We start from the raw sequence: 25,747 nt of genomic DNA, 5'->3' as shown, positions 1-25,747 counted from the left end.
GGTGCACAAAGATATTTACTTGGTAATATTTCTTGTGCGAGTGGGTAATGGGAGATGTTTACGATTTTTCTTGGTTTTAAGTAGAGTTGTATGGCAATATTTTAATCCCATCTTGGTGCTGGAGGGCCTGACAAATGCATTTCCACCATGGTAAGGGACTGGAAACCCAAAGCGACTGTGTCGCAAATGAAATGAAGAGTCTGACAAAATACATCCTATCAGTGGAATGAAATTAGAGATCTGTCAAAATGCATTTGTCCTCTAAATAACCATCCATATGTTTTCTGTTTCAGTGTAAATAGACATTCATCAATTTATCACAATTGCGCTGCCAGAGACCCAGCAATTTGAAGCAGAATTTTAAAGATCCTTCTTGAACAATAACCTAGGAAGACTTTGGTGGGGAGGTGGTTTTTCTTGTTTCTTTTTTCTTCTCTTTTCTTCTTTTGATTTCTTTCGGCTCCCTTTTGAGCGACAGTTCATTACTAAAGAGAAGGGAAACATCTATTTAAAATCAATCCAATAATACTATGTTCCAAAGCATTAATACCTGCCTGCAATCAGCTCCTTGTTTGTTTCCTCAGCCTTCCCTCTTCAGGTGTGGCCTGTGGGGGGATGCTGGGTTTGCGACCCCTGGGTGCCTGAGGCGTGGGCTTTCTCTGGCCCTGTAGCTCCCTTACTGCTGGGGAGAGTGGACTTGGGTCAGGCCTAAGAGGGAGAATGGGTGGGGAGGCTCACTGAGAGCTCTCCCACCGTCGCTGGGCCAGTCTTTCCTCATTTGTATGGGGAGTGGGCCACAGGCAGCCAATGGGAAATTCTGAGGAGGAGAAGTAGGGGCCTGGCATCTATGAGCCTCAGTGGTGGGCATTTCAGTCTGACTGTTTTTGAGCAGAGAACTGGCTGCTAAAACAATTACTATCTTGTCAAACATTCTGTCCAATGAAGAAAATTAATAGAGTAACTTTGCAGACAAAAGCACATTTTGACCAAAGCCCCAAACTATGCATTTAAATAAACCCTGGAATTAATGCTGTGATTAGCATTAATATTTGCCAAGGGCATAAATTCATTATTTAAAAAACAGTTTAAGAGCCAAGCCAACCAAAGCTGCCCTGGAGGAAGGAAGAAAAATGTGGAATTTAAATCAGGTTTTCATGAGGGTGGTTACAGTCCTGATGCAGTGTGGATGGCCGGCCTCCTCTTGGGAGGTCAGCTCCCTGAGCCTCTGTTACATGGTGCTCTGAGCTCTGCTCCTGAGCCTAGATGGAAGGGTGGGACAAGGGCATGGAAGGGGACAGTAAGGAAAGTCGGGTCCAGAATCTCTAGGAGCTCAGGTTCCAGATTTAAGTTCCAAGATGGAGAAGAAGAGAGACAAATGTGCCAGAGAGGAAATATATGGAAGGAAACATAAATTTGTCTACACAGGACTCTGAATCCTGGCATTAAACTCTTCACTCCATCTCCACTCTCTGTATTTACCTGCCCCCATCTCAGCACACCTCGTCCTGTTAACCAGAGCAAAGCTCTCAGCTGGACAGATCTCAGAGCTTCAAACTCCATCAGCTCGCTGTGAAAAATTCATTCCTGTTCTCAGGGGCCCAAACATACAGAATTCGTTTATGATATTTGTAGCACATCACCATTAGCCTTAATTCACTATGGTATTTTTATTTCTTAGGTATCTGAACTGCCCATAAGACAAATTATTTTGAAGGAAAGGAGTTGGTCTTTTCGTCTTTACAACCCAAGCCCCTGGCACAGTGCCTGCTCAGGATGTTTTGACTCTACTCTTTGGACCCCACAGTAAAGGTACTTTGTTAGGTGTCACACAATGAGTTTTGACACCATCAATCAATTTGAGAGTTGCTGATACCATTGTGTGATGAGCAATTTGTTTTTGGCTTTTTCAGTGGGTTGCAGAGATAGTATAACATCTTTCAAAGTGTTCAGAAGGACATCAAAGAATGAGCTTCAAAATCTAACAGACCAGTCTTGGCCCACAGGGTAAGCCTGGAATATCTTAGGAAGAATGCTTACAGTTTTCTCATGGATTAGCTATAAAACATTTAGCCAAATCATAATGAATATCTGTGGTTGAAATAATCAACACAAAATAAAACTGACAGCAACTAAAATTACATATGCTTTATTGGTAGGGATCCACATGGTACAGTTTAGATATACAAAATTGGATTCAAGAAAACGGGGCTTGTTCAAAATGGTGGTAAAGGAAACTTCCTAATGGTAGAAATAATAACTAATCATTATTTGATATGGATAAACTTTATCAATGATCAATATTTGTTTAAAAAGTTACATGGAAAATAATTCTGATAAAAATTAATTTTGTTAAAAGGAAACAGGTAGGGGAAAATGGAAATGATTTGAGGGTAGCAGTATATAAAACAGAATTTAAATCAACTCAGTGGAGTCCGTAACTGAAAAGACTTGCTCTCTGGAAGGAAGCACATTAATGTTGGTATAATTCTGAGTGAAATGTATAATATGTATTGGTAAACATGGAGAAAAATGTCTCTGGAGTCAGGGGTAAAACTGTAGGTCAAAAGATAGGGTAAAAACAGTGAGGTCCAAAAGTTCTATATTTTTCCTGGCATGCACTCAGAAGAAATGTAAGTAAGCATTTTCTTTACTACAAAAAACATAATTAAAAAAAATTTTTTTCTTTTTGTGTTTATCTCATCCTCTTTTTTTTTTAAAAGGAGACTGAATACATAATAAAAATAGTAAAAAGATATGTAGGCAAAGTCATTCTCCTTCCCACTTCTGACCCCACAGTCCCCAATGTCAGTCTCCCCAAAGACTATTTACTGATTGGTTCCTTGTCTTTCCAGAGAAAATTGATACTAATGCATTTAAAACATTTTTTCTCTATAACCCGGAGTAAGACATATACTTCCCATCATAACCCACTATACAATTATATAACTGTAACAAAGTGGCACAAAACAATTTTTACCTTTACCATATATGATATAGAAAAACATAATAAGGAATATCAAATATGATTTCATCAATATTTAAATAAAACATTAAAAAACCCAAAATGAAACATGCAAGCATGAAAGAACACTCGTTACAAATCACTAAATTGATTTTGTAACCTACAAATGGTTGCCACCCAATTTGTATTTACTGTATGTACAAGTATGTATTGACATAACTGACTTTTTAAAAAAACACAAATTGTAGAATATTATACAGACTGTTCTGCATTTTGCCTTTTGCACTAAACATTTTGGAGATTGTTATATATAATACATATAGGTTTGCCTGTTCTTCTTAATGGCTATATTCATAGTCCATTGTACCAGAATTTACACAATCAGTTTCTCACTGATGCACATTTAGACATTCTATTGCTACTATAGATAGCACTGCAGTGAACAGCCTTGTGTATCCTATCTATCAGTTACATTTTTAGAGGTGGAATTTAAAATTTTGATACATACTGCCAAGTTGCCCTCCTAACAGGTTGTACTGTTTGGAACTCCCAACAATAATTCATTAGAGTGCCTGTTTCTCCAATCAATGCATTATCAAACTATTGCTCTATGCTTATCTAATAGGCAAACAAACAAAATCTCACTGTGATTTCAATTTGCGTTTCTTCTAATATAAGTGACATATATATTTCACATGATTAAAAGCTAGTTATGGGGCTTCCTTGGTGGCGCAGTGGTTGAGAGTCCGCCTGCCGATGCAGGGAACACAGGTTCGTGCCCCGGTCCGGGAAGATCCCACATGCCGCAAAGCGGCTGGGCCCGTGAGCCATGGCCACTGAGCCTGCGCGTCCGGAGCCACTGCTCCGCAACAGGAGAGGCCACAACAGTGAGAGGCCCGCGTACCGGAGGCGAAAAAAAAAAAAAAGCCAGTTGTATTTTTTTTCCCTGTAATGATGTTTTCAAAAAAATTTGTTTCTTTTGGGGTTTTTGGCTTTTTCCGATTGATATCTTTAAAACTCTTTATGTATGTGATGAAAATTAACTCTGTGTCATGTTTTTGCAATACTTTTTTTATTGCTTGCTTTCAACTTGATTTATGATATTTTTGTCATGAAGACATTTTAAATTTTGTATAGCCAGATTTATTCACTTTTTTTTATGTGTTCTGGGTTTAGTGATTTGCTTAAAGAAGTCCTTTACACAAAATTATGTAATTTGCACTTATGGTTTATAATTTGCAAAATTATGTAGTTCTCTTATGGTTTAAGTTTTTACCTTTAGAAATTTTATCCATCTGGAATTAATTTTGGCATGAAGAAATGGATGGCCCAGCCAGTTATCCCAAACCATTTATTGAATAATGTATATTTTTCCTATTGTATTGAAAACCTCTCTCCACATAAACCAAATTTTTGTATATGTTTGGGTTTACTCCTGGTTTTTCTATTTGCTTCCATTCATCTGGCTATTAATTTTTGAGCCAGTGTAAGACTATTTTAATTACAATGACTTTATATTTTAATATCTGATATGGCTAATACGTCCCCCATACTATTCTTTATCATTCACAGTGTGGCTTTTCTCGCATTTTATTTTTGATATGAATTTTAGAGTCCCCCCCTCCCTCTGCCCCTTCCCTAATTGTTTTCTTTTGGTATTGATCATGTTAAATTAATAGATCAAAGCAAGAAGATGGATATCTTTGTAAGGAATCTTTCTATTTAAGAAAAGGGAACACCTTTCTATTTATTTAAGCCTTTTACTTTCCATTAGATGATTATTTAAGTTTACTTCATATGGATCTTACAGATTGCTTCTTAAGTTTTTACTAGAAATTTTTTCCTTTGGATTACAATTCTAAATGGTATCTTTTCTTTCATTAAATCTTCTGGTTGACTGTAGTTTCTAGAAAAGCTATTTTTTTTTTTTTTTTTTTTTGGCGTTATGCAGGCCTCTCACTGTTGTGGCCTCTCCCGTTGCGGAGCACAGGCTCCGGACCCGCAGGCTCAGCGGCCATGGCTCATGGGCCTATCCCCATGTGGGATCTTCCTGGACCAGGGCACGAACCTGTGTCCCCTGCATCGGCAGGCGGACTCTCAACCACTGCACCACCAGGGAAACCCAAGCTATTGATTTTTTAAAAATTAATTTATAAAGTTATTTCAATCTTATTGTTGGGGTACTTTTTTAGTTGATTCTCTTCAGTTTTCCAGACATACAATCACAATATCTGCAAATACTAATAATTTCCCTCCTCTTGTCTAATTTTTACCTTGTTTCTTGTAGTTTCAGAGGGACCTTGTTATGAGATGTTTCTCAAGCCTGACTTAGAGGAGGGTCAGACATCTGCCAGCAGCTTTGACCTCTGAACCTCTAGTTAGAGGTGGCAGAGTGAAGGAGGAATCAGCAAGGTCTCTGGCTCCACATTGCTGGATTCACATTCCAGCTCCACCATTTATGGTCACACACACAGCAATGTGTGTGACCTTGGACACACTTAACCTTACTTAACCTTTCCGTGGCTCAGTTTCTCATCTATAAAATAATAGGATCCACCTCACAGGATGGTTAGGAGGACTAAGTTAGTGCACATAAAAGTACTTAGTACTGTGTGGTCGGCATATAGAAAGCATCAAAAAATAGCTGTTGATATTGTCATTAGAGCTAATAGTCACGGACACTTCTAGCAGGGCTTCCCTCTACAAAAATCTGTAATATAGTCACTGCATCTTTAAATATTTAAGAACCACCTTCAAACTCTTCAGGCTTCTTCCTTCATTAAAACTTGTTCTCTATAAAGAATCTAAGTCTGATAAGTTTATTTAAATAAAAGCATGCATGACTGTGGGGTCTTAAGGTAGTAGCCTCTTTTCTGTAAGGACTGTCTTTTGACTGCAGACAGAACCTGAAGATACGAAGCAGCCCAGAAGGACCACCTCGCATGAGAAGGCAGTTGATGGTCGTTCTTTAATGCAACAGCTGTTAATGATCAGGTGCACTCAGTGACACAAAGATCAATAAGACCATTTCCTGTCACTGAGGGACACACAGTCTAACATGTGAGACAGATGCTCATGCAGCTAACTAGGACTTGTTTTGTAGGTGTCTCAGTTTGTCTAGACAGTTTTGGAGGACCTGCTAAACAAACCCTTAGGAATCTCTTTGTATGAGGCACTGATGAGGTTGGGGGACACTCCCTGAGTCAAGAGTGGAGGTATGACAGCTTCATCCTAGGCGGGAGGTGGGGGATCATTTTAAGTGTCTATCACTCAACAATTAGCTGCTATTAATTGAGTTCTTGTTACGGACCGGACACCTTAGATATGTCCGTATTATCTCCTTTCATCCTCTCCACAGCTCTTAGAGGAATACATTATGGGTCTCATTGTACAGATAAAAACAGAGGTTTGAGGAGATGAAGGACTTGCCTCAGGCTAACCAAGCAGTGAATAGCAGAATTGGGATTTGAACTGCTGTCTGTCTGTCTGCTGCCATCAGCAGTGCTTTATCCTGGTGTCCTCTGATTTAGCTCACATGGGCTTATGTTGGAGCTCCACGTGAGGGGGTGAGGGGGCTGAACTAGTGAGGGAGTAAGAACTGGAAGAATTCATTGGCTAAAATCTCTGGGACATGGGTGCTTAACTCAACCATGTTGAGTTAGGTTGCCCAGCAGGGTTATGTAGATTGTTTACTGCACAAGGTTGTTTACTGTTTACTCAGCTGGGGGGTGAGAGGGGCTGAAATCCAGACTGAGCTCCACTTCCCAGAGGCAGCTTGGTGAGGGCTGCACATGTCAGAGGAAGGAGTGCCTTTTTCCAGTTCCTGTGATGGCGACTATAGGCTAACTCCAGCCCTGACTCACGTGGCAGCCCAAAAGGGAGTTATCAGTATTTTCCTCGCTTGGAGTGGCCTCTGGAGCACAGAAATGGCAGTGCCCCGGGCCATGGATCCGGCAGCTTTCAAATATGTCTAGGTCTGTCTATTCTGCTCCAGGCTTTTTAAATGAACTCACTGGTTCTTGATGCCCTGCTGTGGGCACCCTCGCTCCATATCTGGAACTGGCTGGTTTGTAGTCCGTCCTCTTCTCCACTATTCTGCACCTCCAGTCTTTCTACTTTCTCTACCTGGAACAGAGTCAGGTTTTGTGGGACCTGAAGCTTACAAAATTTTAGACCCTCTTTCGGAAAAAAATGTCACACTTGGAATACAGAGTCAGGTGCAGAGCCTGGGAAGGGGCCCTGGGCAAGTGAGAAGGCCCTAAAGCGTATGCTTCATAGCCTCATTCTAAATCTGCCTGTTTTCACCACACGCTTTGCTCACCCTTTCACTCGGGCCTTGTCTCTTGTCTCCGCCTAGTCCTTTGGATCGACGTGGCCTAGACTTTGGCCTTCAGTGTTCTGCCAGCACATGACACTGAGTCTCGGCGCCCCACTCCCACCCACAGCCACCTGGGGAAGAGCAGCTCCTCCCCCAGCTGGTGTGCAGTCCTCTCCATCCTGACCTGCCTCCATGCGGCCCCGGCCTGCAGGGGGAGGCGACAGGCTGGACCAGGGACATGTGGAAGGACAACTGGCTTTGGTAGCTTCACAGACTAGGGGTGGCCTTGGGGGGTATTTTCAGCAAGAGGAGACATCACCACCATGAGCCAGAGCAGGAGGAAGATGGAAGATATCAGAAGTCAGCGCTAGGAACACCCCTCGCTCCCCCCACCCTGTGCCCCAACACACACACACACACACACACACACACACACACACACACACACACACACACACACATAGAGGTACTGGTTGGGAATAAACTCAAGGCTCTGACCTTACTTGGGGCAGATGGGAAACAAGCCAGAGAAGCCGGCTGGGTGGTCATGGGAGAAGCATGCGTTACACACAAGTTCATGGAATGAACCCAGGGAATGGGAGTTCAGAGGAGGGAAGCCATGAGGATGCCAGGGTGCTGAAGGCTGCCCAGAGGTGACCTGAGAACTTGGCTTTGAAGGGCAGGAAGGTGTCTTTCAGGCAGTAAGAAAATGAGGGCAGGTGTCAGCCCAGCGGGAGGAGGTGAGTGGAACCGGCGAACCTACTTCAACTTTTCAAGGAAAGCCCAGTGGCAGCCTGGGCACAAGCAAACGTGTCCCGTCCCGCCCTGGGCGGTGGGTGGCTCCGGTCGGTCGCGGGGGAGCATCCTCGTGGCCCCGGGGAAGCCGGTGGCAGATGGGGTCCTGGAGCCCGGCTTTCAGACCCAGCTGGTTAAGGCCCCGGGAGGTCCCCGGGGAAGTTGGTACATCAGCATGAGATCATGAAACGCTTTCATTCACAGACACCCTGGATAACCACCAAAGAGCGAGCTAGCAAGGGAGGGAGCATTTTTTAAGTTTAAAGGAAAAAAGATGGGCAAACCAGAAGGGCTCTGACAAGCTACTGAGGGCAGACGCAATTACAGAGCTGTCAGCGGTGCAGAGATTTAAGGCAGCTCAGCCTGCGCGCCGCTGCTGCTCCGGGAGGACAAAGGGAGCCGCCTGCCGGGCGAAGGCAGCGCCCCCGCGCCCCGCGGGAGGCTGAGGCCGCGGCGCACTGCCGGCAAGGTCTCGGCCGGCCGGGAGTGGGCGGCGGCGGCGGCGCTCGGGGAGGGCGCCCGGAACCCTGAGTCTGCTGCCGGGGCAGGCGAGTCGTCGCCTGCGAGCAGGGCGGGGTCGCAGGGCTGCCTCCCGGCCGGGGTGTGCGTGTGTGTTGGTGGAGGTCCCCTAGTAGAGCCGACCGGCCACCTGTCCCAGGAGAGGCTCACAGCGCGGGTCGCCACGTTACCACCTGGAAATGAGAATTTTTAGGTAACCTTCAAAACCCGTGCACTACCTTTTTTATTTTGTAATTTTTTTCTAATTTTTAATTTTATTTTTTCACATCTTTATTGGAGTATAATTGCTTTACAATGATGTGTTAGTTTCTGCTGTATAACAAAGTGAATCAGCTATATGTATACATATGTCCCCATATCTCCTCCCTCCTGCATCTCCCTCCCACCCTCTCTATCCCACCCCTCTAGGTGGTCACAAAGCACCGAGCTAATCTCCCTGTGCTATGCGGCTGCTTCCCACTAGCTAGCTATTTTACATTTGGTAGTGTATATATGTCCATGCCACTCTCACTTTGTCCCAGCTTACCCTTCCCCCTCCCCGTGTCCTCAAGTCCATTCTCTACGTCTCAGTCTTTATTCCTGTCCTGCCCCTAGATTCTTCATAACCATTTTTTTTAGATTCCATATATATGTGTTAGCATATGGTATTTGTTTTTCTCTTTCTGACTTACTTCACTCTGTATGACAGACTCTAGGCCCATCCACCTCAGTACAAATAACTCAGTTTCGTTTCTTTTTATGGCTAATATTCCATTGTATATATGTGCCACATCTTCTTTATCCATTCATCTGTCGATGGACACTTAGGTTGCTTCCATATTGTGGCTATTGTAAATTCTGTGCACTACCTTTTAACATGACCTGCAACGTTGCTTTATTTTCTTTCGTTTTGAGTCCCCTGCCTCGCCCTTTTATTTTTGTCATGATTGCATAAGAAAACTGAACTTTTGATAGCCCAAGGGAAAAGAAAACCCCAGAATCTAGGGTCCAACAGACTTGGCTTCCTGGGCCAGCCTGCTAGCCCTGGGACCTTGAAAGAGTCATTCAACTTTTCAGAGCCTTGGTTTCCTGATCTTAAAATGGGGAAAATAATAAAAACTACAACCCAGTTTTTTTTTTTAAATATACTTTTTATATTAGAATATATTTAGGTTCGTGGAAAAGTTGCTAAGATAGCACAGTTCCCAGATATCCTGCACCCAGTTCTTCCTATTACTATATCTTACATTATATGATCCATTTGTCACAATTAATGAACCAATACTGGTATAATATTATTAACCATAATTCATACTTGATTTAGATTTCTTTAGTCTTTATCTAAAGTCTTTTTTTTTCTGTTCTTCATATTTCTGATTCTATACTTCATTTAGTTGTCATGTCTCATTTTGGCTGTGACAATTTCTCAGACTTTGTTTGTGATGACCTTGACAGTTTTGATGAGTATGGATGAGGTATTTTGTAGAATGTCTCTCAGCTGAGATTTGTCTGGTATTTACTCTTGAATACTCTTGATGGGGTTTGGGGAGGAAGACCACATAGGTAAAGTACCATTTTCATCACATCACCTCAGGATACATACTATCACCATGGCTTATCATTGTTGATGTTGACCTTGATCACTTGGCTGATGTTACTCCTGTAGAAATCAGTTGCTTTACACCCCTTTACCCCTTTCCATACTAAACACTTTGGAAAGAAGTTACTCTGCACAGACCACACTTAAGGGGCGGGGGGTTATGTTACATCTCCCTGAGGGCAGAGCATTTACATAAATTACTTGGGATTCTTCTGCGCTAAGGATTTTGTTTCTTTTCCGCCATTTATTTATATCAGTATGAACTCATGGATATTTATTTTACCCTTTAGGTTCTAATCCAATACTACATGACTTATTTTATTGCTTAACTAGTTCCAGCTTTGGCCACTTAGGCTGTTGCTTTAGTTTTAATTGGATTGTTTGTTTACTTATTGTTGGATTTGAAGAGTTCTTTGCATATTTCGGATAGAAGTCATTTATGTGATATATGTTTTGCAAATATTTTCTCTGAGTCTGTGAGGTTTTTTTTCCCATTCTCTTAACAATGTCTTTTTTTAGAGCACAAGTTTTTTTCTTTAATGGAGTCCAGCATCACTGTTTTTCTTTCATAAATTGTGCTTTTGATGTCATATCTAAAAACTCATCATCAAACCCAATATTATGTAGATTTTCTCCTATGTTTTCTTTTAGAAGTTTTATAGTTTTACAGTTTACATTTAGCTCTATGATTCTTTTCAAGTTAATTTTTGTGTAAGGTGTAAGGTCTGTGTCTAGGTTCATATTTTGCATTATATTGAAAAGACTTCTTTCTCCATCAAATTCCTTTGCACCTTTGTCAAAAACCAGTTGACTATATTTGTGAGGGTCTACTCTGGGCTCTTGCTTCTGTTCCACTGATCTATGTTCTGTTCTTTCATCAATACCAAGCTGTGTTGATTACTGTAGATTTGTAGTAAGTCTTAAAATCAGGCAGTGTGAGTCTTCCAACTTTGTTGTTCTTCTTCAGGATTGTTTTGGATACTCTAGGTTTTTTGCTTTTCCATAGGAATTAGTCCGCTTGGGCTGCCATAATAAAACGCCACAGACTGGGTGGCTTAAACAACAGAAATTAATTTTCCCAAGTTCTGGATGCTGGAAGTCTGAGATCAGTGTGTCAGCATGGCTGGGTTCTAGTGTGGGCTCTCTTCTTGGTTTGTAGACTGCCTCCTTCTTACTGTGTTCTCGTATGGTAGAAGAGAGCAAGATCTGGTGTCTCTTCTTATAAGGACACTAATCCTGTCAGACCAGGGCCCTACTCTGATGACCTTTTTTAACCTTAATTACTTTCACAAAAGCCCTATCTCCAAATAGAGTCACATTGGGGGTTGAGACTTCAACATATGAATTTTGAGGGGGACACAATTCAGTCCACAGCACCACATAAACTTTACAAACAGTTTGTTACTATTTACAAAAGTTTGCTGGGATTTTGATTGGGATTACACTGAATCTAGAGATCAAGCTGGAAAGGACTGAAATTGTTACAAAATCCAAGCTCAGTCTGTTTGCTGTACAACAGGCCAATAGTCAGGAGACAACATGTTGAGGCAAGGAATAGTGACTTTATTCAGAAAGCCGGACGTCTGAGAAGATGGCAGACTAGTGTCCTAGAGCACCATTTTGTCAGGGTCTGGATGCTAGTTTCTTTTATAGAACAGAGAAGGGGAGGAGGTGAGGAAGTAAAGTAAAAAGGCCATAAACCTCACAAAATATCTCCTGGTTCTGGCCAGCCTCAGGGAGGGGATGTGTTAATTTCTTCTTTTCTGTAGCCATTCACAGGTGGGCAGGGTCAGGGTGTTTCCCTGTGAGCTGAACAAAGACACTTTAGTTAACATTCAGGCAGAGGGGCAGGGTTCCCGCGGCAGGCCATTATGTATGCCTATAGCTATAGGCAGAATAAAAGCAGTGGAAAGCAAATGTCAAAGTAAAAGAAACAGATCCAACACAGAGTCAGATTTTGTTCTCCCCTGTTACAAAATCTTACCGATACTGAGTCTTTTAATTCATCAGCGTGGAATATCTCTCCATTTATTTAGATCTTCTTTGATTTATTTCATCAATGTTTTGTATTTTTCCACATACAGATCCTATGCCTATTTCATTAGATTTGTACCTAAGTGCTGTTGTAAATGGTATTTTTTAAAACTTCAAATTCCAATTGTTCGTTGCCAGTGTATGGGAAAGCATCTGACTCTTGCATATTGAACTTGTGTCCTGAGACCTTGCTGTACTTGTTGTTAATTCCAGACTTTTTGTTTTGTAGATTTTTGGATTTTCTACATAGACTATCATGTTATCTGTGAATAAAGACAGTTTTCTTTCTTTCACATCTGTATACTTTTTGTTTCCTTTTCTTATCTTATTGTATTAGCTAAGACTTCCAGTATGATGTTGAACAGGAGTGCTGAGAGAGGACATCCTTCACTTGTTATTAACTTTAGAGGGAAAGTGTTCAGTCTTTTGCCATTAACTCTAGGTAGCTGTACGTTTTTATAGGTGCTCTTTATGAAGTTGAGGAAGTTCCTCTTAATTTCTAGTTTGCTGAGAGAGTTTTCATGATTGGGTGTTGGATTTTGTCAAATGCTTTTCCGCATTAATTGTTGTGATCATATGATTTTTTTCCTTCAGCTTGCTAATATGGTGGGTTACATTGGTTGATTTTTGAATGCTGAACCAGCCTTGCATACATGAAATAAATCTCACTTGGTTGTGATGTGTAATTCTTTTTTATAAATTGTTGGATTTGATTTGCTAATATTTTGTTGAGGATTTTTGTGGCTATGTTCATCAGAGGCATTGGCTGTAATTCTCCTTTCTTGTAGTGTCTTTAACTGGTTTTAGCGTTAGGAGAATGCTAACCTAATAGAATAAGTTAGGAAGTGTTCCCTCTGCTTCCATTTTCTGGAAAAGATTGTGGGAAATTGGTGTTATTTCTTTCTTAAATGTTTCATAGAATTCATCAAAGTCTGAGCCTGGTGCTTTGGGTCTGCTAGATCTATAGTCATGACTTCTCTAAGTTATCTTTTTTCATAAGTGATTACACCCTGTATGTGTGTTTCCCATTTTATTCTTCCTGATATATGGTTGAAGATACAGAATAACCTGAAATAATTCCAGGAAGGTAACAGTCACTATTCATTTGGCTCCATCTGCCACATTAATTCTGATCAGATATGAATCCTATGAATAGACAGCAGGTGTCAGATAGAAACCAATGTTTTGTGTGTTTGTTTTGCTTTTCGCTTCCCCATCATATTTACAGGGTTACGAGTCTAAAGATAATGCCCAATGGAATTACAGAAGTGTGTTCCTCAGATGGGTCCAAGAAAAGACATTGATTTTCCATTTGTTCAGCGTTTTCTTGTGGTAAAGGTGAGTGATGAATTCCAAGCTTTTTACATGGCAGAACTTAAACATGAAGTCTCCAACACAGTTTTTATGAGAAATCATACATGTGAAAACTCTTTGTAAACTGTAAAATATTATAGGATCTTGGCTGGTTTAACAAGTGGGATTAGGTTAAGAGTAAGTGGGAGAGAGAAGGAAAGACAACCATGACCAGCTTCAAGAACATAATTTCCGGGCTTCCCTGGTGGTGCAGTGGTTGGGAGCCTGCCTGACAAGGCAGGGGACACAGGTTCGAGCCCTGGTCCGGGAGGATCCCACATGCAGCAGAGCAACTCGGCCCGTGTGCCACAACTGCTGAAACTGCGCTCTGGAACCCAAGCTCTGCAGCAAGAGGGACCATTGCGATGAGAGCCCCGCACACCATGGCGAGGAGTGGCCCCTGCTCGCCACAACTAGAAAGGGCCACGTGCAGCAGCGAAGACCCAATGCAGCCAAAACTAATAAATAAATTTATTTAAAAAAAGAACATAATTTCTTTCAAATGGGAGATGGCAAAAATAGACATAAAGGAAGAAAGAAAGGAGAAAACTGAGATGAAGAGAAATATTTTTTCCCCTTGTGCACCTGCCCTGCTTTCTCTCCCCATCTCCATTCCACCAATCACTTCTCTGAGTTCCAGCAACTCAATCCTCTGGCATCTGCTAAGCAACCAGCCCTGGGTTCTGTCAGACTGTCCATCTTCAGGTGCTTGATGCCATTATAGTGGTTCTGAGCCCACAAGTATTGCTTGGAAGGGCTGCAGAGGAGTCTCACGACTGGCTGTGATCCTCCTCTCATGGAAGGCACAATTACAGAGCTCATCATCTCTGAAAAAGCATTTCCTTTACTAAGTTAGCTTGGGATATGAAATGAGACAACCTGCACTCCTTAAAAAAATGAAGGTGAATAAGTGATGTCAGTTCACATAGAGAACAAATCCCACTGCTCTCCCAGAGGAAGGGGCAGGCTGAGGACAGCTGGAGTCTCAGCTCCCCAGTTCTACAACTGAATGGCTTTGGTGTCTGACATAAAACACACAGAGGGATGCACTACCCTGGTGAAGAGGAAAGGGCACCAGCTGTGACACTGACATTGGCTCAAATTCTAGCTTCTCTCTCATTATCTGTGTGGACTTGTGCAAGCTCCTTGATTTCATTGAGTCTCAGTACGCTAATTAAGTAATAGCTAAACCTTAAATAGAACTTCCTATGTGTCAGACACTTAGGCTTTTTGCATATATCTCATTCAGTTCCTACAATAACCTCTTGAGGTGGGATAATATTATTCTCATCTTTCAGTTAAGGAAATTAAGCCTCAGTAAATGGGGAGAGGGGCAGAGATAAAATGTGCTTCTCTGGCTCATTAGGATGATTATATGAAGTAGTTTATGTAAAATGCTTAACGGAGTACCTGACACACAGTAAGTATGCCATATATAACAGTTATAAGAAAGCCTGACCCTATTTCTTTTCTTTAAAACTTTTATTTTTTCACTGTGAAATTTAACATAGAAAAGTGAACAAAAGTGTCCAGATGAATTATTTATCACAAAATGAACACATGTAAAACAACACTTGAGTTAAAAAAGGTGCCTAGGGCTTCCCTGGTGGCGCAGTGTTGAGAGTCTGCCTGCCGATGCAGGGGACACGGGTTCGTGCCCCAGTCTGGGAAGATCCCACATGCCGTGGAGCGGCTGGGCCTGTGAGCCATGGCTGCTGAGCCTGTGCGTCTGGAGCCTGTGCCCTGCAACGGGAGAGGCCACAACAGTGAGAGGCCCGCATACTGCAAAAAAAAAAAAAAAAAAGGTGCCTAGCACCTCAGAAGTACCCCATAATCATTACCTTTCTTTGTCCCCAAAGGTACTAATCCCTTGACTTTTATGGAAATCATTACTTTACTACTATTCATACATTCCTAAACACTAGTTTTGCACACTTTTTGAAATTTATATGCTAAATTATGCATTGTTTTGTGTCTGACTGTTTTGCTCAACATTGAGATTCATTCATTTTATTGCATGTAGCTGCAGTGAGTTTATTTTTAGTAAAGTTTTTTGTTTTTTTTCAATAAAGCTGTATATTGCTTTTTTTGTGTGAATATACTGCAGTCTTTATCCATCCTGCTATCCATAGGCATTTATGTAGTTTCCAGTTTGGGGCTCTTACAAATAGTGCTGCCATGAATTTTCTTATATGTGTTTCTTGGTGCTTATGCCTGAAATTACTGAGTCATAGAGCATAGGTTTGTTAAACTTCAGTTTTTGAAAGTTGTACCATAAGCGTATGAGAGTTCCCTTTGCTCCACGTCTTCATCAACACTTTATATTATCTACTTAAAAACCATTTTAGTGAGTGTGCTATGGAATATCATTATAATTTTAATTTATATTTTCTTGTTATTAATGAAGTCAAGAATGTTTTTGTAAGTTTATGACCTTTGGATATCCTATTTTGTGAAGTGCTTGTTCTAATTTCTTGTCCTTTATTCTATTGGGTTATTTGTCTTTTTAATTTTAATTGATTTGTAGATATTCTTTAGATATTGAGTAAGGGGCCCTTTGGAAGTAACCTGATATTTTCTCTGGCTGGTATTAAGATATTTTTATGTGTGTTTAATTTTCAGAAGTTTATGAATGTTGTGCCTAGTTGTGAATTTATCCTTAATGCGAATTCTTAAACCCATGATTTTGATGTCTTTCATCAGTTTTGAAAATTCTTAGCCACTGTCTTTTCAACTTTTGCTTCTATCCTGTTTTCCATCTCTTCTCCTCTTGGGACTTTAATTAAATTCATGTTAGACCTTCTCATTATATCTCCTCTATCTCTTATTCTTTCCTTTGTATTTTTCATTCCTTTGTTTCCTGTTCCTTTCTGGAAATTTTCTTCATGAATTATCCTTTCATCTTTGCTAATATGCTGTTTAACTTTCAGTTGGGTTGGATTGTAACGTTCAATTATTATAGTATTTTGTTCCAGAAATTCCATCTTAAAGTTCCTAGTTCTTGGCCAAAAGTTTTGATCTTCTCTTTTATATTCTTGAACATAAGAAGCACAATTATTTAGCAGTTTAAGTGTGATAAAACTAATATCTGTAGCCCCTGCGGGCCTGATTTTATTGCTTGGTCCTCTTGCTAATGTTGTCCATGTAGTCTTTTTTCCTCATGTGGCTGGTTATTTTTGACTGTATGCTGGGTATTGTTTTGCAAAATTGCTTGTAGGAATACTTTGAGGTTGAAAATGTTATCTCTTTCCAAAGAAGATTTATTTTTGTTTCTGCTAGGTACTTGAGAGTACTAACAATTTGAGATCATCTCAGCTCAATTTTAGGTTCTGAAATTATTTGAAGTCCCTAGGAAGTTCTGTATTCTTTTGAGTCTCAACCCCAGAGAATTCATCAGGACTTTTCCTGTGCTGACCTCTGGACTAGTAACCTCTTTCTTTTGACCCCACAAGACAGTTAGAGGCATTTATCAGCTTATAGGTCACCCCCTCTGGACTTAGCAAACATCCCAAGGGTTTTGAAAAGCAACCCTAAATGACAGTTCATCTCCCAGGGGTTCCATCATTCCCCCCAAATCCTGGAGCAGTAATTTTACCCTAATTTTTTGTTTGTTTATTTGTTTGTTTGTTTAGTTCTCTGATGCTTCAAGCAGATGTTCTCGTATATTCCTCAGATTTTCAGTATCATATTTGGTTCTAATGATATAGTTTGCCATTATCAGAACCTTAAGTCTCCCATCTTCCCTTCTCAAATTTAAATTCACATGTCTTTCCCTTTTTCCCTTGTATACATTGATAAACCTACAGGTTACTTTAGTACTGTGATTGTACCAGGTAAAATTTTAAAATGGATGATTTTCATTTTCTGGGTCTCACTGCTTCAAATTTTGTCTTTCAGCCCATTCAGATGTTCACACTTCTACCCCACTTCTACCATTCATTATCACTGACCTCTTATCAATCAACTTCACCTTTTTTCTTCTTATCAATAATCTTCTCTCTTATCAATAAACTCCATCTCTTCCCTCAAGGTAACATCTCTATATAGGCTACCCTTATCACCAAAGCTCAATATGACCTTTTTTTTGAAGTCCTCCACCACATTGTGGGTAATACAAGTTTAACAGTTAACCAGGTATATATTAATTAATTCCTTAACATTTTGTGTGTGTGTGTGTTGTGAAGTCCTTGAGGGAAGGCACATATTATCTTCTTTATAATCTCCTCAGCTTCTAGTCCTGTACCTTGAACATGGTGGGTACTCAAAATATTTAATTGATTGAGCATCTCAGGTATGCCTTGCAAAAATTGTGCCATACCTAGGCCTTCATATCACAGCATAGCACAACGTCATGTACATCACATCACAATGCATCCCTGTATTTGAAAGGTTCTACTGCCTTCCCTGCTCACAGACCTAATCTGGGAGCCCCCACTGAAGGCATATACCCAGTCATGAGCCCCATTTCCCTATTATAGCTGATTTGACTGGGGTATATCCCTATCTAATCCCTCATCAGTTCTTCTGTCAAGATTTTAGATAGAGATATGGAGCTTGAAACTGAAATGCTTCAATCATAGCATATCTGTAAAAAGGTCATATAGATTCCATGTAAGAATCCAGAAAGAGGAAGTAAAATTATGGAGATAAAGAAACGGTGAGTAAGCAAAGGAAGCTGACCAATAAAGCAGAGGAAAAGAGATTTTATGCAAAAAGACTGAAAGAGTTGAGCGTCCATGTGGCCTCTGAGGGTCAGCTTTTGTTCCTAGCAATTTCCCAGTATCTTCTCCCACAGTGCCTCAGTCTCTGTGTCTGTGATTTTAGGCCTTGCATCCATACCTGAGGTATGTTTTGTGGGCTTCTATTTCTGGTAACCAAAGTGCATGGACTAGAATAATAGTGCCTGTATCCTTAATTCTATCAGTTTGGGTGCTTTTGGTTGCATGTAAACTAAACCAGCTCTGGCTCTCTTAAGCAAAATAGGATATATTGAAAAGACAAAGGGAGCCCAGAACCATCAAGTGGCTAGAGGATCAGGTATGGCAGACAGACAGGAACTAAGCAGCACTGGAGGACGAAGAATAGGAAGCTCAACAACTACTTTTAGCAGGACTTGTCTGGCCAGAGCACTTCCACTCTTGCTGCTGGACACTTTGTGCCACCACTGGACTCCACTGCTAGATGCTGCTGCCGCCTTTGTGATGCAGTTCTCTTCATTCCTTCTTCATGTGTCATTTCTCTAAGACTGAAGCTACTGAATAGGAGTGTCTGATTGTCATGACTGACTGGGTGGGTCCCATGTTTTCACAATTATCAAAAGGCAGGGAGGGAAGGATATTGTTCCTTTGGGTTTTGTAGTGGGAAGCAGGGCCCTGTTCCTGATAAGAGGACACACAATGACGAGGAGGGGAATCCTCCAAGAGGAGAAGGAGATTGGATATTATTGGGCAACCAATAATGGCAAAGACAACATGAGTCTCTACAGGAAACTTCTGGGTTAAGATGAATATACTAGAAATGTAAATCTTTATATAAGGTTGATGGGATGCAAAATGATTTTGTGGGGGAAAGAAATAAAGCAATAGATTTGGAACAGCCCCTCAAAGATGGGATGTACAGCTAGCATGTGCCTTTTCCCCCTTTCCTCCTTCTTTATCCTTCCTGTCTGAAATATGGACATGATGGCTGGGACACCAATAAATGCGCTGGAATCTTAAAAATGGAAGCCATGAAAGAAAGATGGCTGAGTAGAAAGGAGCCCACGTGCCGCAACTAAGTAGACAGAGAGCCGCAACTAAGGAGCTCACCTGCTGCAACTAAGACCCAGCACAAACAAATAAATAAATATTTAAAAAAAAAAAAAACATGGCTAAGTAGAAAGATAAAAGTCTTCTGTGTCTTGATAATGAGGGAGGCACCATACCAGCCTCCACATTTCTTTTACACGAGTAAACCCATGTGTATTCAAGGCATTGTGGTCTGGTCTCTGTTTGTAGCAGCTGAACACAATTCCTAATTGATAGAGCCATTATTATTATTATCGTGATTGTTGTATTGGCCACCAGATTGAGTCTTTAGCAGCATGGCTATTGTTCCCTGATTTCAGAATTCCTGTCACTCCCTATGTTCTCCAAAAATAACTGAGAGGTGGACAGTAATTTTTTTAACAATAAAAAGCACTAAAATGAATTGGGTATAGATTTTTTAAAAGACTTTCACAATGCACTTTGAGAAACTAGGATATTTCCTGGCATATAACTTGCTCTCCGGTAAGGGTCCTTCACTGCAAATAAAGAGGAACACTGTTTTAAGAGCATATTACATCCATTCATTAGTGATAGTGATGTGGGGTGAAGGTAGAAACTGAAGCATGAAAATCCAAAATAGAATCGTAAGAGTAGTTTTGATTTTTGATTTTTTAGAATTTTGTATCTTCATTTGAAAAATATCTAAAAACAAAATCAACTTGTGAATATTCAGCTTGGGGTAGGTCAATGTCTAGGTCCCTCTTCGTGGCATACCTCCGTCAGCACTGCTCAGTTCTTCCTCATTCCCTTTGCCTCTGGCATGGAGCGCAGACAGCATCTCTCTCACTCCAGCCGTGTATAAACCAGAGAGGCTGTCTTCTTGTTGAGATCGTTCTATTCATTCCCTTTTGTTTTCTTTGTCAGAGATGAGTGCTGGGGTGACGGTGACAAAAAACGAGGTAGAAGAGTGCTGCAAGTGCTGAAGAACTAACTGACAAACTGTTTAAAGGTAATTAGGTGTTTTGTTTTCTTTTTTTCCATCTCTTGTTGGATTACAGGCTGCATTTAGGAATAAAGTGAAACATGTTGGTAATATTGCATGGACGTGAAACAAAGGAATTAATTAAGGAGAGGAGGCAATAATAGAGAAGAAAACTTTAAAGGGTGGCTTAGCACAGATTATCCACAAGGAAAGTGTTGGCAATACAGAGTATACTCCAATTGGCAGCAAGTATGGTGTTAGCCAGAACATTAATACAGGCAACAGAGGCTCTCAGAGACCAAAGTCTAAACCATGGGGAATGATATCATCTCATCTTTCCCAGGTAAAATTTTCTTATTTTCTCTTCGAAATAAGATTTCAAGCTCCCAGAGGGCAAAGCACCACATTCACATAAGCTAACCTACCCGCCCCCCCCGCCCCGTTATAACACACAGCAGAGAACTTTAAATAACAACTGCTTAACAAGTGTTCCATAATGAGGTCTGCAAAGAAAGGAGGCAAGTGTTGCTAAGTCATTGACTATAAAGGGCACTAGTGGTGGTAGTGGAGTCTGAGTAGCCTGGTCCAGGGCCCTGCTGGGCGATGAGGTAGACAGCATGGTGCCATCTCACCAGGCCAGAGCCAGAGCTGGGTTTTCTGCTCCCATACCCATCCCTCCACTTACCAGTATGTGGGGGGGGAGTTCCCAGCCTGAATTTAAGTGTCCACCCCTGGCATTCAGGCATGTCCAGATATTTCTGAAGGCAAAGAGAAAATGGGTCTCTGGAATGCTGTTTCTCTGAATAGCTGAGGAGCTCTGGGATAGAATAAGGTCAAGGAATACAGGAGCCAGAAACAATTTTGTCCAATCAACAGAGCCTTAGCCATTTGTGAGGAAAAGGAGGAGTGAGCCTTTCTGGGTAATAAAGAATAGAGGTGCATTTGGGATGCCCCAGATGCTGGTGATGTGTTGCAGGACACAGGGGCAGGTGGGGGACCACAGAAAACACTGCAGGCAGACTTCCTGCAGACCAGGAATGTTGATCAGAAGAAACAGCCACTCCAGCAGTCTCTCCTTTCCACGTGGGTCAGCTTCTGCTTTCTTTTAACAGCGTATTCTTCAAAGAGCATGATAAACCTCCCTCCCTGTACTCAGCTTCTCTACCCCTCAGGGCTGCTCTTCACTCATAACTTCAAATCCCATGGATACTGCTTTCTTCTTTCCATCTGAAGTTTCTCCGCTCCTGTCTTCCCTACAGCTTATCTCAGAGGACCCCCTTGGGCCAGTTAAATCGTCGTGCAGGATGGAACCTTCTTTTGTCATTATCTTCCTGCCAAGTCATGTCATGTTATGAGTCAGAAAACTGTTTGGTCTTGCAGATGGGATTTTGGTGTCTGAATCCTACCATTCATTCCTTCTCTACTCAGGAGTTCCCTTGCTAAGGGAAGATATCAGAAAGGAAAAGAGCCAAATGGAAAACAAAGCACTATTTGTATTAAGCATTACCTTGTCTACCACACGATGGTAAAAATTGCCTTGGAAAATGTGGCTGAAGCTGAGGATGTTCAGCGAGGCTTCCAGCTTCTTCCCCCTGAGTCTGTCCAAACAGTCTTCTCAGGTGGAGAGTCTGGAATGGAAGATGGAGGAGGGAAGCCAGGCCTGACTCAAGGGCATGAGCCCTGCCAGGTGGGAAACATCCAGTATCATCTGAGAAGCTAGACCCACTTATGGAACCAACTAGTTGGAAGAAAGGAAGCAGAAGTGAAGAAGACAAACATTGATCCTGACCATGAAATGTGACCCTCTTAGAACCTCACTGTCTAACATGGGAGCCACTAGCCACATGTGGCCACTGAATGCTTGAAAACATGGCAAGTGTGAAGTGAGATCTCTCGTTAAGTGTATAATACAAACTTGATTTTGAAGACAGTACAAAAGAATGTAAAGTACCTTATTAATATTTTGTATATTGCTTATTTGTTTAAATGATAATATTTTAGATATATTGGGTAAAATAAAATATATTATTACAATTAATGTCACTTGTCTCTTGTTCCATTTTAAAAACATTGGTTACTAGATAATTTAAAATTACATATATGGCTCCCGTGATATTTCTATTGAGCAGCATCATTTTAGTTCAAATGTGTCAGCTGTCTGGGGAACAGGGAGAAGGGAGGTGGGGAGAGGCAGGGCTGCAGTGGGGAGAGGCCAGCATTGCAGATCTCTGGTTCAATCAGCAGTGGCCAGGGTCACAGGGTCACATGATCCAGAACATGGCAAACCATGTGGAAGGAACTGCTTGTGGCTCCTTTGCTCAGAAGTGGACCCTGGGCTGGGCAGGCACCTGGCATCTTAGATTCTTCTCCATTATTATTAAATAAAAGTTATTTTACTTGTTCATCTATTCAACAGACCTCTATTGAACTCCGACTGCGTGGTGGCACTCTTCTAGGCTCTGGGAATACAGTCTTGGGTCACACAAGAAGAATCTGATCTATGGAGTGGATGCTAGCAAGGGAAAAAAGGCAATAAACAAATAAGAAACGCAGTCTACCTGTGCCATAGGGGACAGTGCTGTGAAGCAAAACAAGGCAAGTTAAGTTTACAGAGAGTACGTGGGAGTGGGGTGCTATTTTAGAGGGTGGTGAGGGGAGGACCTCACTGACATTTAGCGGAGACTAGAAGACAGTGAGGGCGAGAGCCCTGAAGATACCTGGGGGAAGAGAAGACCCTACGGCAGGAGAAGACCCTACGCAGCATGTTCAAGGACAAGGCAGGAAGGCAATGTGCATGCAGCATGGCGAGAGGGTAGGTGCAGGAGTGAGGGCCCTGGGTCATTTCCTCAGATCGATGGGAAGCCATTGGAGGGATTGGAGCAGAGCAGTGATGTTGTCTGTCTAGGTCTTAAAAGGATAAGTCTGGACACTTACTGAGAATTAAGTGGGCAGGCAGAGCCAGAAGCAGAGAGCCCAGTTACAAAGTTATTATAATAATCTGGGAGAGAGACAGTGAAGCCTCAGGCTAGGGTCGTAACAGTGACGCATAGGTCTTGGAGGCAGAGCTAAAAGGATTTGCTGATGGACTGGATGTGGGGTGTGGGGGAGGGCCGGAGTCAAGGATGACTCCAAGGGTCCTGGCCTGAGCAATTAAAAGGGTGCCGCTGCCATCAGCTGAGATGGGAAGAGTGGGAGGGGCGGGCTTCATCAGGAAAGACGGGGGTCACTTTGGGAGCCGTTCGAGTGTGAGATCTCCAGCAGACAAGGAGACGAAGGGGGATGGCAAGTAGGCAGTTGGATATATGAGTCTGGAGTTTTGAGAACAGGTCAGGGCATGAGAAATCAATTTCTCAAACCTCAAGGAACAAGTGAGAGTCATAACATAGAGATAATATCTGAAGCCCTCAGAGATTACCTGAGGAGTGTGTATAGCTGGAAAAGAGAAGGCTGCAGCCTGGGACCCCTTCTCTGCTTAAGGGTGGGGAAGACAGTGAGGAACCAGCAACAAAACACAAAAAGAAAATGGCCAGTGGGACAGGACTGGGAGCCTGGGGACTGGTGCCCTGGAGTGCTGGCCTTCACACCCACATCTGTCTGATTCCAAAGATCACACTTCACTGCCTGGCATCTATTTTAACACTCATGGCAAAGACTTGTTTTGATGTCTGTCTCCCTCTTGTATCCCAGGTCTAATACAGATTCTGGCATTCAGTAAACTCAGTAAATATTTGTTGAATAAATTAATAAGCATTTAAAAAAGGAGAAAGTGTATCTGACATATTTATGTTTTTTGTTTTTGTTTTTTGCGGTACGCGGGCCTCTCACTTTTGTGGCCTCTCCCGTTGCGGAGCACAGGCTCCGGACGCGCAGGCTCAGCGGCCATGGCTCACGGGCCCAGCCGCTCCGTGGCATGTGGGATCTTCCCAGACCGGGGCACGAACCCGTGTCCCCTGCATCGGCAGGCGGACTCTCAACCACTGCGCCACCAGGGAAGCCCTATGTATTTTTCATATGCATTGAAATGCAATTTTTTTTAACACATATTCTGTTGGGTTAGGGGGAGGGAGGGGGAGGGTGACAATGGGGGATGGCAAAGGGGCACCACTCAACACAGCCTTGGTCCACCTTTGCCCTGTGCACAGGCAGAAAGTACAGAGACTCCCGCTATCCTTGCAGCCCACGAACCACGTGAAGGGTGAAATCACCGGCAGGCAACCCAGGCATTTCCATTGTCACAGTCACTCATGCTCCCGTCAGGGGACTTAGCTGAGGTGTCACCAGACCCAGAGCTCAGCCCTGCATCTGTATGAAGCGGAGTGCCCCCAGGAATCATCCTCCACATTGGCGTCTCTCTGGAAATCAAGCTCCGTTTTGTGCTCAGCCAGAGTGTCTGGATGGCTGCTTTATTATTGATCAAACAGGGCTCTACAGAGAGCCGCCCTGAGATGTGAAAAATCTTAAAAGGCTCTCTTGGCTATGATCCAAGTCGGAGAAACAAGCCCTGAGCTTATTTCAGGACCAGAGGCCTGCCGGTGTGGAGACAGAAGCTGAAAACCTTTCTATCTGACTGCGCTGGACCAGGAAGTCTGTGTAGCTTCCACTCCACGCTGTAATGCTTTCATTACTGTGATCAGAGCAAACCACACACACAACACTTCCCAGACCATGCTTCCTCCCTTGGCGATACGGGGGAAAACATCAGCCATTTGGATAGCCGCCAGCATCTGGGTGTTCAGCGCGGTGTGATGAGTCCTCACTGAGCCAGCATGGGGCTGTTGCTTCCTGCACGTGCTTTAAGGAAGGTGTCTCCCAACTTCTCAATATCAGTGCATAGGGAGGATGCAGATCTCTCTTGAAGAAGGCCTACTTAGGAAAGGAGAGAGAGAGAAATAGGGATTTTGACCAGGCATTTCATACTCCTTTCTCCATTTACTCTGCATACATAGTATGAATTTGACCCCTGCTGTGAATGCTCTGAGAACTGATGAAACTCACATGCTTGTGAGGAACAGAGGCTGGAATCAGATCCAGGAAAATAGCAGAGGTGAGATTCAAACCCACCACTTTATGCTGCTGAGGTGAAAGCTCTAGAAAGAGAGTGGCTAGAGAGAAAGCTGAGGGGATTATTGATGGAATCACAGCAACTGGAGGCGCAATCTCCCCTCCTCCAATTATCCTTCCCCCAGACTGGGAAAAAGAATGGCACCTTGTTTAAGAACTTTCTCAATCAAGCCCTTGTAAATGGTGATTTCACATCATCAGCAGGGTCTTTATGTAGCTAAAGGAACAGCCATTAAGGAGTGGGAGGTTGGTAATAGGTCCATTTTTTATTCTCAGTGGTGCAAAGGGGTACAATTTGAAAGGAGTTTGGGGATTGGGGGAGAAGAATTAAACTAATACTGGTGTTCATAGTGATGTAGTTTATTAACTCCATTGTGGGCTGAGATGGCCTTGCAAA

General features: G+C 42.2%; 1 long non-coding RNA gene across 1 annotated transcript; it reads left to right on the top strand.

Moving 5' to 3' along the window:
• Positions 1 to 1,687: 1,687 nt before the first annotated feature.
• On the top strand, positions 1,688 to 22,315 carry LOC113607004 (uncharacterized). The gene is made up of 3 exons (XR_003427777.1): positions 1,688 to 1,809; positions 20,232 to 20,316; positions 21,718 to 22,315. It is a non-coding gene; the product is annotated as an uncharacterized LOC113607004 (long non-coding RNA).
• Positions 22,316 to 25,747: the final 3,432 nt, after the last annotated feature.

Source organism: Aethalodelphis obliquidens, unplaced genomic scaffold, assembly GCF_003676395.1.
Source record: "Aethalodelphis obliquidens isolate GAN/ISIS:26980383/991018 unplaced genomic scaffold, ASM367639v1 scaffold46, whole genome shotgun sequence".
Taxonomy (NCBI): Eukaryota; Metazoa; Chordata; class Mammalia; order Artiodactyla; family Delphinidae; genus Aethalodelphis; species Aethalodelphis obliquidens.
This window is presented reverse-complemented; position numbering and strand designations above follow the sequence as displayed.